Genomic DNA, 12,512 nt, shown 5'->3' with positions numbered 1-12,512 from the left:
CCAGAATGGCATTATATGTGGGCAAGTCCACCAGATATGGAGGAAAGAACCTTCTTCTCCGCAGCCCCTCCAGCACCTCCCATCAGTGTTAGGGTGAATTTTCTGTAGTCTTTGAGGCGTTGAGGCGTTAGATACCATCTACTAATTAGTTTGTAGTGCATTTCTAAGAGCCTCGCGGAGATGGAGGCCTTCTTGACCTTTCGGAAGATCTTAAGCCAGTCCCCTTCGGATATGTCCATTCCCAGATCAGCTTGCCATTGGGAAGTATAAGTCGGGAGGACAGCACCACCCCCACTCAGCAAGAGCTGGTACAGGTGAGAGATTAAGTGCGTCGGTGACTGCTGCATCGTGCATAGAGCCTCAAAAGGCGTTCTGTTTCTCGTCAAGGCCTCTCGGTCCCTACAAGTATTGAAGAAATGTGTGATTTGCGCCATCCTGTACCAGGATGAAAATGTCACGTGGTCCCACTCAGCTAGCTCCGTCTATGTTTTGAGTTTATTATTTTGGAGGGCATTAGAGAAAGCAGTTTCCGCTAGGGCGTAGCCTCTCCCCACATAACATTTCGGGAGCTCCATTCCCAAATCAGGATTTTCCCATAAAGGGACATTTGGTGAGGTATGAGTGGACACATATGTGCCTTCACTCAGTACCCTGTCCCATATCTTCAGAGTATCATGAATCAATGTGTACAATGCAAGAGACTGCGGGCGGCTCCGGGCAGAGACCCAGGCCAGAGCCCCTGAATTACCATGTTGTAGGATTTTGTTATCAATACGTATCCATTGTTTATCCTGGGAATTGCGACTCCACGATTCTCTGGAGAAATATCGCTTTTTGGTATTCTTTTAGGAGCGGTACTCCCAGACCGCCCTTATCTCTGGGCATATACATTGTGGACTTTCTGATTCTAGGCCTAATTCCGTTCCAAATATATGTTTCAATGCCCACTTGTAAGCGTTGGAGATAATGTGAAGCCGCCACCGCAGGGATCGTCTGCATTATGTAAAGAACTCGTGGGAGCACGTTCATCTTAACGATTCCTATTCTACCCAGCCAAGAGAGCGATTTCTTTTTCCAGTTGGATAGGTCCCTGAGAACCTCGTCACAGATTTTTTTATAGTTGAGGTCAATAATTTCAGGGGTGTTGGGTGTGATAACGACCCCCAAGTAAGTGATGTTATGTGTTGCGACTCTTAGCGGGCAATTCGCTGTAGATGCAGCAAATTTGTCCGGGGGCTCCATGATGTTTAAAATTTCAGACTTCAGGGGATTAATAAGGAAGTTAGACAAGACTCCGTATTCTTTGAAGTTCCCTAGGGCTTCATCTAATGACGCGTCCGAGTCCGCTAAGGTTAGTAGAACATCGTCCGCATACATCGAGAGCTTGTGTTCAATGCTTCCTACCCTCAAGCCCTTCACCTCCGTGTTGGCCCTGATCTTGGCTGCGAGAACCTCAATCACAAGAACGAACAGGAGGGGAGACAGGGGACACCCCTGTCTTGTCCCATTTCTGATTAGGAACGTCTCGGAGAGGGTGCCATTAACTCTCACACGAGCGTTAGGGGTCGAATACAGAGACATAACCACATTGATAAACCCAGGTCCGAAGCCGAACCTGTCCAGCGTCAGTCGGATAAATTTCCAGCTAACCCTGTCGAACGCTTTCTCCGCGTCGGTTGTGACCAGGGTAAGCGGTAAGTTATGCATATGGGCATAGGTTATTAGCTGTTGCACCTTGAGGGTATTGTCTCTAGCCTCCTGGGCGGGCACAAAGCCCACCTGATCTGCAAAGATCAGCTCAGGGAGAAGCCTATTCAAATGGGTGGCCAGTATTTTTGCCAGTATTTTTACGTCGGAATTAAGGAGGGATATGGGCCTGAAATTTTCGGGCCTATCGGGAGATTTCCCAGGCTTAGGAATTACTGCTATATTTGCTTCCAGCATGGAAGCCGGGAGTCTAGGAGACTCCTGCAGGGAGGCAAATAGGCTTGTTAATTCTGGGATAATGACATCCGATTAAATCTTATAATATTTCAGGCCAAACCCGTCAGGCCCAGGGCTCTTACCCGCCGGAAGGTCTTTGATTGCTCTTTGGACTTCGTCTGCTGTGATCGGAAGCTCCAAGAGTCTCCTGTCTTCCTCCGATATCGAAGGGAGGTCTACAGCCCGGAGATAGGCACTGGCATCTTTGTCTGCTCTTAGGCGAGCGGATGGGTTTTCCCCGCCTTCTGTGGGGTTCTCCAAGTTATACAGGGATTCGTAGTATCTCCTGAAATCTGCAGCAATGGAGTCTGCATCAGCCCAAATACTCCCGTCTGCGGCAACAGTGTGATGGACATAAGCTTTAACTTTTTTCCTGGCTACCGCTCTAGCGAGCAGCTTCCCAGGCTTGTCTCCTTGTTCGTAGAATATCTGTTGCAATTGAAGAGCCTGCTTTTGATAATCCTCCTGCAAAAACTGCAGAAGTTCCTTTCTAGCCGCTTTTAGTTGTGCCAGCCCCGTTTCGTCACGTGGGGATCGCTTGTGACATTGTTCCCAATTTTCTACCTGCTTCAGAAGATTATTGTATCGTTCTCTCCTCATTATTTTAAGTCTTGCTTTGCGTTCAATCAAGAGGCCCCTGATGGTACATTTATGCGCTTCCCAGATAGTGGGACCGCTTATCTCTTTGTCCGTGTTTAAACGAAAGAATTCTGTCAGGGATTTCCTGATGTCTGTGTTAAACACTGGATCATCTAGGAGGGTATCGTCAAGTCTCCACACAAAGGGAGTGATTGGCGTGTTGGGCCATTGAATGGTGCAACACACTGGGGCGTGATCGGACCATGTGATCGTAGAGATTCTACTGGATTTGGTGATAGTTAGGCCAATGGAGTCTGTAAGTAAATAATCTATCCTAGAGTATTTACGATGAGGGTGGGAATAGAAAGTAAAGTTTTTGTCAATTGGATGATGCGTACGCCAGATGTCATGGATTCTCATCTCTGCCAGAGATGCGGACATTCGTTTAAGTGTCTTATGCGGGGTACTGGAGAGGCCGCTAGAGGTGTCAAGGGTGGGATTGAGAGGGGCATTAAAATCCCCACCGAAGTACAGGATTCCTATATGCATTTCTAGGATTTTACGGGTGACCTTCTGGAGAAAGAGGTGCTGGAAGGTGTGCGGGCAGTATATGTTGGCTAAAGTAATAGGCCTATTGTGTATAGTGCCAGTAAGCACCAGGAATCTGCCCTCAGGGTCGCGATATATGCTTGCAAGTTGAAAGGGTACTTCCCCGCTGAAGATTATCCCAACTCCGTTCTTTTTTTTGTAGCCGAAGCAAAGTAGGCTAGCGGGTATTGTCGACTAAACCACTTAGGCTCATGTGCTAACTCAAAGTGTGTTTCCTGTATGAAAACTAAATCCCCGCCCATTCTGTGTAAATCCCTCAATGCTATAGCGCATTTGGAAGGGCTATTAAGCCCCTTTGCATTGATTGTTATGAGTTCAAGCGGGTGCGGCTTGCGCTTAGCAGCTTGCTTCGACATGCTCTCCTGGGTTATGTAGCAGAAGCTGTATGGGGGGTGTCAGGAGGAGTTCCCCCGAGAGTGAGTGAGTACGGAAGGAAGGAATGGGGAGGGTAGGGAGGAGGGGGAGGGAAGAGAGAAAAAAAAAGAAGGGGGGAGAGGAGTTAAGGAGAAGGAAAGAGAAGAGATGGGTAAAGAGAAGCAAGACAAGAGTGGAGGTGGGAAGCCTTGTCTAACAAGGCTAGAAAAGAAAGGAATGAGAATAGTTTACTGTGAACGCTACAATGTATGAAAGAGTAACAAAAACAATTAAGAACAGTTCTATCGTTAATAAATACCAAAACTACAACAAAATATCAGGGGTAGTTGTCCCTGTGTGTATCGCATGATAACATAAACATTTAACATAATTTGCAGAAACCTAGCTGAACCTTTGTTACAACATAGAAGTCTTTAAAGCAATCTCCCTGTGCAGTTAAGAATAAGATTGTCGGAGAAAAAAACAAAAAAACAAAAAAAAAACCCTCTAATCGTGTGTCTGATTGGGTTCTGAATAACCCCTTATAATAACTCTGTGAGATTACAGGGTGTTTTTGGATTCTGGAGGGGTGGCGCTCGTGGGGTTATTCTAAAAATATAATTAAACCCAGTGAGAAGTATCAGCCCTGGGTGTCTAGGGATGGCCGATTCTAATACACTACTATTAGTTCTCACATCAAGGGGTTTGAAAAGTTATCGTCATAAACCTCTACAATCCACATTTTAAGCTAATATACTGCTAATATTTCCAAGGGTATCCCTTTGTATGTCATAGAGACCTTGACTCCTCATAACTGTGAATACTACAACAATAAGCAAGTATCAGAGAAAAAAAAAAACACAATTAGGAACATTGATAAATATTATAAGTATACAAATGAGATCAGTTAGACCGGGAACCCAGAGGACCACCATATCAGTTAGACAAAAACAACAATCAAAGTGAGGTGGTATGGGTTGTGATCAGAAAATAAACATTACCAACAGACATATTAAACAGTGAGAACATTTTGTGGTATACATGACCTGAGAGTTCTGTTCAAGTGCTGCGGGATTCTTTCTTATGCGCAGGTTCATTAAATGCCCAGATCTCTATAGTTCAAGCATGAGCAAGCCATGCATGTCACAGAGATCCCGGCTCCCCATATCTGTGTATACCACAACAATAAGCATGTATCAGAGAGATTAGGAGCAATGGCAAGCATTGTAGGCATACAAGTGAGATCATGTAGGTCAGGAACATATAGAACCACAATATCAATTAGATAATAACAGCAATCAGGGTGAGTTGGCATGGGTTATGAACAGAACTTAAATATTACTAGCAGACACATTAAACAGTGTGAACATTTTGTGATACAGATGACCTGAGAATTCTGTTAGAGTGCTGCAGGATTCTTTCTTGGGCTTAGGTCCATTAAATGACCAGATCTCTATAGTTCCAACATAGGCAGCCTAAGAAAGGGAGAAAGCAAAAACAGCAAACTAAAGTAGCCAATAAGCTCCTGACCTCTTTGTTTGTTTTAGTCATGATGCCGCAGGGCCTCCTCGTGAGCAACAGTGGCAGGAGCTTTGCGAGGTAAGTCCTTGTGGCGTGGGAGTTCTTTTTCTAGGCCCAAGGCCTGGCTGAAACCAGGAAGGTCTTCATGGCATCTGAGTATGTGAGAAATATTATTTTTTGTAGCGATCAAGCATGTAGGGAACCCCCATCTATATGTAATTTTTTTCTCCTTCAGCGCTGAGGTAATATGCCTCATGTCTCTCCGCTTTTGCAGTGTTGTGGGACACAAATCTGAGAACACTTGGACCCCAGTGCCTCTGAAGGTGATTGGATGTTTTGCCCTTGCTAATTTGAGCACCTCTTCTTTGTCCCGAAATGATAAAAATTTGATTATTATGTCCCTGGGGGGGGGGGGGGGCCTATTGGGTGGCTTGGGGCGTAAGGCTCTATGTGCCCGCTCAATGTGTATTTCCTGTGCTGCAGCATTATTTTTCAGATACCTAATAAAGTCCTGAATGTAGGGCTGTAATGCAGAAGGGTCTACTGCATCTGATATGCCCCGGAGTCGGAGATTACTCCTCCTACTCCCGTTTTCTAGATCCTCTATACGGTCCATAAGAGAATGAACCGTACCTTCTTGCGCTTGCAAAAGACTGGCCTGGTGTTGCACATCTGAATTATGTGACTCTTGCTTCTCCTCTACAGGGCCGGCGCTTGCATACAGGCAGCTTAGGCAATCGCCTTAGGGCGCCCAAGCAGGAGGGCGCAATCTTGTTGGAGCGGCAACACTGTAATATATTTAAAATATATATATATTTTTTTAATTTTTATGTTAGCTGGTTCCAGCAGAGCGCGCGCTGCGCATTAAAACTTAAATCATGATGTGCACTGCCAGTGCCAGCAGGAATTTTTGACTACTGCGCAGCACAACAAATATTGCCAAATTATAGCCCATAGGGGTCGGTAACGGTTACATGTGCTGCTGCTGCTGGCTGCCCGCCCGTCCCTTCTGTGCTTCTGGCGGAATCGGATTGTCGACTTTGGCTGCTGCGGCATCCAATTAAAGTTTTAGAGGCACTGACTCTGACTGAATGGTGTGTCCAGCTGCTCCAACCCGTAGAAGTTCCGCACAGCGCGCACTCAGCCAGCAGACTATTAATGACATGGCCACTGAGGGAGAAATAGAGGAGGTAAGTCCTCTGGGGCAGTGGCTCTATGATCTCCTCTCCTGAGTCTGGAGAAGTGGCTCTATCTCCATGTTAGTTACTCACACTTTGACCCCTCATTCATGTCTGCCACTGGCAGTTGTTAATGATAAATTTGGGTAATTTTATATCTGTGCATGTGTGTGTATGTATATATATATATATATATATATATATATGTATGTATATATAGATATATATATATATATATATATATATATATATATATTGATATATTATATATATATATATATATATAATTTATATATAATTTATATATACTGTATATATATATATATATATATATATATATATATCTACAGTATATATATATACATATATATAATATATATAATTATATAATATATAATTATATATATTATAATATATATATATATATTTATAATATATATTATTTATATACTATACAGGTAGCCCTCAGTTTACGCCGGGGTTAGGTTCCAGAAGGAATGGTTGTAAATCAAAACCGTTGTAAATTGAATCCCAGTTTATAATGTAAGTCAATGGGAAGTGAGGGTGATAGGTTCCAGGCCCCTCTCAAAATTGTCATAAGTAACACCTAATACATTATTTTTAAAGCTATGAAATGAAGACTTTAAATGCTAAACATCATTATAAACTTAATAAAAAAAATCACACAACACAGACTTCACTTGAATTTTTCTGCAAACAGTTTTTTCTATGCATTCCAATCTGGACTGATTTATAGACAGGAAGATCTTGTTCCTTTGAAATCTGCTTGATAGCTCAGGTCTGGTTAAACTGATTAATTTCAGCTTGCTTGGTTTTGCTACAACACAAGCGGACAGCTCCACCTACTGGCTATTTTAATAAATGCACTGCTTCTCAATGTTTTTCAATAGCAGTCACATGACTGGAAAAAAAGGTTGTTATTCTGAAACGGTGTAAATTGAACCGTTGTAAAACTAGGGCCACCTGTGTATATATATATATATATATATATATATATATATATATCAAATATAGATAATATAGATAATATATATATATATATACAGTATATATATATATATATATATATATATATATATATATAAATATATACTGTATATAATAGTTATGCAGCACAACCACGGTCTGATGTGTTATGCAGCACAACCACGGTCTGATGTGTTATGCAGCACAACCACGGTCTGATTTTAATTTATCCACCAATAAAATGTATCCTCGCCTGTGTGGCCAAAAATCCTAGCACCGGCCCTGCTCCTCTGCTTGTATGACACGGTGGTTTAAAGCTCCTATGTCCCTTTTAAGCTCCCCAAACATATTTTTAAAATCTTGCATAGCATTTTTAATGTCCTCTTTGGAGGAGAGGTGAGTAATGTCATCCTTTGTAAGATAACCAAGAGAGTTTATGTTAGGTCTGTGCTCATGGTCAGCTGATGATGCACCTGTTGTGTCGTGAGTTGGTTTGTTAGTTGACTGAGCAGAGTCAGCAGGTATAAGATAGTTCTTCATTACAGAGGGCTGTAAAGTCTTAGGGGGTTTAGGGGTCCTTTTGCTAGTCATTGCAGATGTGAGGCCTAAATTTATAGAAGGCAAACTGTCCTGCCCAGTAGTCCAGGTGGTGTAGGCCTGACAAGTCTGCTTTGGGGGGGGGCAGGCCGCAGGAACGTAACTGCGCCTTTCCTTTGCCTGTGGGACGTCTATAGGAACTGTAATTTAGTGTTCATCCAAGGCCTATGTGTTTTCCCCTCAGTTGTGTGCTTCAATAGGCCCCTCTGTATATATGTCTATATGAGGGCAGCTGGTTCCCCTGTTGCAAAAGTATATGCATGTAGATGCAATCACTCCCTCAGGACTAAGAAATAAGTTTCCCTGGGGCTGGGCAGAAGCACCATTAAGGCCCGTGTGTAGGTAGTAATTTGAAGGCCTGTGGCCGGACTCACCCCCAAACCGCGTCTGATCTCTGCTCAGGGCCGCAGGGTCCGCTCGCCCACAGGTCGATGCTTGCAGGAAGAATGGGGTCTCAATTGTACCGAGTGCCCTGATCGTACACTCCGGTGTTCACGGAGGGCCACGTGGTCGCGGCTCTGTCACCACCGCTAGAGAAGGCGATGCGGCACCGTCGCTAAGGCTCAGGAACTGCCTCAGGGATCTTGAGGGGGTATGTGCCCTTCTGTGTTTCTCCGATGTGTGTGCACTTGAGCCCTGTGTAATTTGCCGCTCCACAGTTAGGTCCGGTGCTCAGGCAGTATGGCGCGCAGTTTCAGGGCCGCAAGGTGACGTAAATCACCTCTCCTTTGTAGATTCCGTTAGGTGAGGAAGCCCGTGGTCCCTAAGGCTTGGGGAATCAGGTTCAGAGCTTGTTATGGCTTAGATTGATGGCGGTTCAGCTAGCTTATGAGCGATAACACACAGGGGACTATGGAGCTCTGTTAATTAGCAGCCATCTCTGAACGTGGCTAGACTCCGCCCCAGTTGTGATCTATTTTTTATACTCTCTACAGAAGCCTGTAATTTAATATTTCAGACATCATGTGACCTAATTATTGCTTGTGTTTTTAAAAATAAGTTTCTTTTTTCCGCATATTTTTAGTAGTGTTTTAATATTAAAAGTTAAGTTTTAAGGCAATTATTTGACTCTGATATTTCAGAGATCTGTGGAAAATATTGATAACTATTTAGTCTGATGAATCAGTAAAGTACAGTAACCTAAATCTATAAAGCTCTTGAGTGCTAGAGATGTACTCCTTTCAGTGGTTACTCTTGTAGCCACTATCAACTTGCCAAAGTATGTAACTAGTATATAACACCACCAACTCAGATACTGAATAGATTGTGATCTAGTATTATTAACTGATCACTAGATATAGAGTGACTTAGAGCTTTTTCAATCTATACCATTAGTGCCATTGGTTTCTCTTTCTCTTTCCAATGTATCAATAACGATCTGCCACCGCCGGCCTATACGTTAAAAATCGACGCAAGGCCAGGCACGGACACACCTCCACCCCTGTGGGATAAAGGATGATCACTTTTCCTTTCCCCAACTGATCTGTTTTTGAACGTCTTAAAAATATGGACACATGAGAGTCCGTCACTCCCACGTCAGACACACTTAAGCCCCCTTAAACGACCCTAGAGCAACTAATTAGCTCCGATATGCGAAAAGCACCAAAAAAGGCCAAAGCAAAGGCCGTCTGAAAAAGCGCTACCTCATAATCAGACGTTTAAATCATCACTAACACCTTCCACAAGTTAGTCAAAAGCGAAAAAGATACAGGGCGATGACCATCACCTTGACGCCCAGACCTCTTAAGCCTTTTAACAATTTGACGTATACAAAACAATTTAGTGAGGTCGACAACCCCTAATAACTTAAAACGGAAGGCCATCGCCACCATACGTTTTTCAATTGCTGATGGAGACAACTTGTCCAGCTTCCAATGCCATATCCAGTCCAACAGAACTCCCTGGAACCGCCTGTCGCCCTCAGAAATACCCTTCTGAGAAAGTAGAGATTCCCATTCCCCCAAATCTTGGAATAAGCCTTCCATGAACTCGGAGCCAAGGAGGATCTCACCATATCGGCAAGTCCTCCGTGCCAAGGCTCCATAAGAATGTCAGTACTTCCATACCCACTTTGTCTGCAAACGGAGCCAGCTCCCGAAATTGCCTCCACTGCAAATGAGAAAGAGCATCAGCGATTGAATTCTTGACTCCTGGGATTTGTTTTGCCCTAACCAACACATTCAATCTCATATATTGCAAAACAAAAACCCTCAACAATCAAATCACCGGATGGGACTACAATATCAAACAATTGATCGCCGACACCACACCCAAGTTATCCGTAGATAACAGGACTGACCTTTCTCTTAACTCTGAGCTCCACACAAACAGCGCCACCACAATGGGAAAAAACTCCAGAAAGACCAAATTCTTACTGACCTCACTCTCCCTCTCCACTTCAGGCCACGCGGCTGCACACCAAGTGTTACCAAATATGGTGCCAAAACCCTTACTCCCAGCAGCATCCGTAACCAGACCCATCTCCTCACTCAAGACCCTGGGTGCCTGAATCAAGGCTGACCCATTAAAATTCTCAAGAAAAAGTTTCCAAACCATCAGGTCCTTTTTAATGGGAACCGACAGCCATATAAAATGATGAGGCTGCTGAAAGCCCGCTGTAGCCAACGATAACCTGTGGCAAAAAACCCTACCAAAAGGTATGATTCTACAAGCAAAATTCAATTTGACAATCAACGACTGCATTTCAACCAGCTTATCTTTTGAGGCCAGGGTTCATTATGCAATAAAGGGCTCACATCACCTCCCACCCCCTCCCCAGTAGGCCATGCGTCTATAACCATGAACTCCCTGCCCTCCTGTCCTGTAATCCCCACTTGGCCCCCAGCTTGATCTGTTTGCGCCATGAAATCTCCCTCCCCCATCTGAGAAATTAGTTTCCTGGAGCCGGATTGACCCACATTCACAACCTCCTCCAGCACTGTCTCACTACAATCAGGCCCGACAGGGCCGTGTGACTGCTCCAGAAATGAAACCTCACCTGCTATCTCCGCTGGCTCCTGATGCATCTCCACCTCGATCACCACTGGATGACGCATACCCTTAGGTGAAACTGCAGCCGGAACCTCCGCCACCATTCCTGATGACGCTACAGCCTTTTTTGACGATCTCCTTGGATCCCCACTAGGACTCCTTCTCCTGAGCATTCCAGATGGCCCCTGCTCAGGGCTGAGACGAACAGGAGGCCGTGACCACTGCGCAGGGCGGGACCTGGAAGCTGACGATGCCTCCCCTACGACTACCTCCTCGGACCCCAGGAGATTGGCAAGCTGCTCCCGCAACCATACGGACCCTTTCACTTGCGCCACCAAACGGATCCTTGCCAGCATCTCCTCGAACTCCATGCTCTCCATACCAGGTAAGCACAATGCAGCCTCCCATAAAGGAAGTGACAGAGTAGGAAGTACAATGAGCTTCCTGTAGGGCTCAAGTCAGTGTTTCTTTTCATACATCTTGTTCATAGCTTTTCAGCTCCTGCTCTTTGCATAACCTAATAACTGTAAGCAGTAGATTACTTGCTAATACTGTCCTACATTCTATTTACTCTATTTACATTGATTATCCTGCATTCCTACCTATTTTTTTTCTTATGTCAGACTTATGTAGCATAAAGTTGCTGCACCATACTGCACATGTGCTTATTGTAATTCCATTCTATTCTTTTAGTATTTACAGTTTCTACAAGAGCTATCACAGCAATAAATTCAGTCTTTTCAAAGACAAACCTCTATTTAGGTCTGTCTGTCTTGTTTATAGCTGTATAGTTCCACAGTAACTGGAGTGAGGACATATTTTGTTGTCATAATAATAATGCTGACTGAGGGTTAATTAATTAGTCTGGTAGGTTTCATGCTTACTGCTAAACTTTTTCAGCATTTGTGGAACAGTGGATTTTGCGACCATCCATGTACGGTAAGGTGACCAGATTTTTAAAATTAAATCCGGGGACATTTTTTTTAAACCCCTTACAGTAAATTATATTTTGCCCCTACAATCATCACTTGCAAAACTAACCAGCCAGGTCAAATCCTACTTATGTGTTGAATCCCTGCTTTATTCACCCTCAAAAAAAAAGAAAGAAAAAGGGGCTAGTAAAATTTAGAAAGCCGGGGGGTTTCCCACATTGCTTCCCTATCTTCTACCACCAGTCCAAGCAGCGTGATCCATTAATCAAGGTTGAGGATTCCAGGCCTCTATAGACCAGCTCATAAACCTACACAAAAAAGGTAATTTTTTTGATAATCTTATTCTTTGATAGAGAACTAGAATTCCTTTTTTTTTTTTTTCAAAAAACACAAGTAAAAATGTCAAACGTATATTTTAACATGCCCCTACAAGCATACAGTACCCTTTCTGATTTTAACACGCACGCATTACTCAAAGGCAAAGATACACATCTCTTTTACACGCTTTAGTAATAATGCCTCACAAGCGGAACCACTGCTGTAACTCTACGCAACTAATCAGTGTCTAAAACAGATTAATCTATTAACTTCCCACGAACACCTCTTACATGCACGGGGCTCCAACTGTCTTCCCGTGGGGACATAATTTTTCCGGGGACAGTCTCCTCAATTCATAGATGGGCCTACCTGTGACTTCCTCTTAGTGGATAATCCGGTTATACCAATTTTCAATTATTTGCCAAAAGTGCATAAATCCCTGGAGGGGGTCACGGGTAGACCC

Source organism: Bombina bombina, chromosome 2, assembly GCF_027579735.1.
Source record: "Bombina bombina isolate aBomBom1 chromosome 2, aBomBom1.pri, whole genome shotgun sequence".
In the NCBI taxonomy this organism is placed as follows: domain Eukaryota; kingdom Metazoa; phylum Chordata; class Amphibia; order Anura; family Bombinatoridae; genus Bombina; species Bombina bombina.
Note: the sequence above shows the minus strand (reverse complement) of the source record.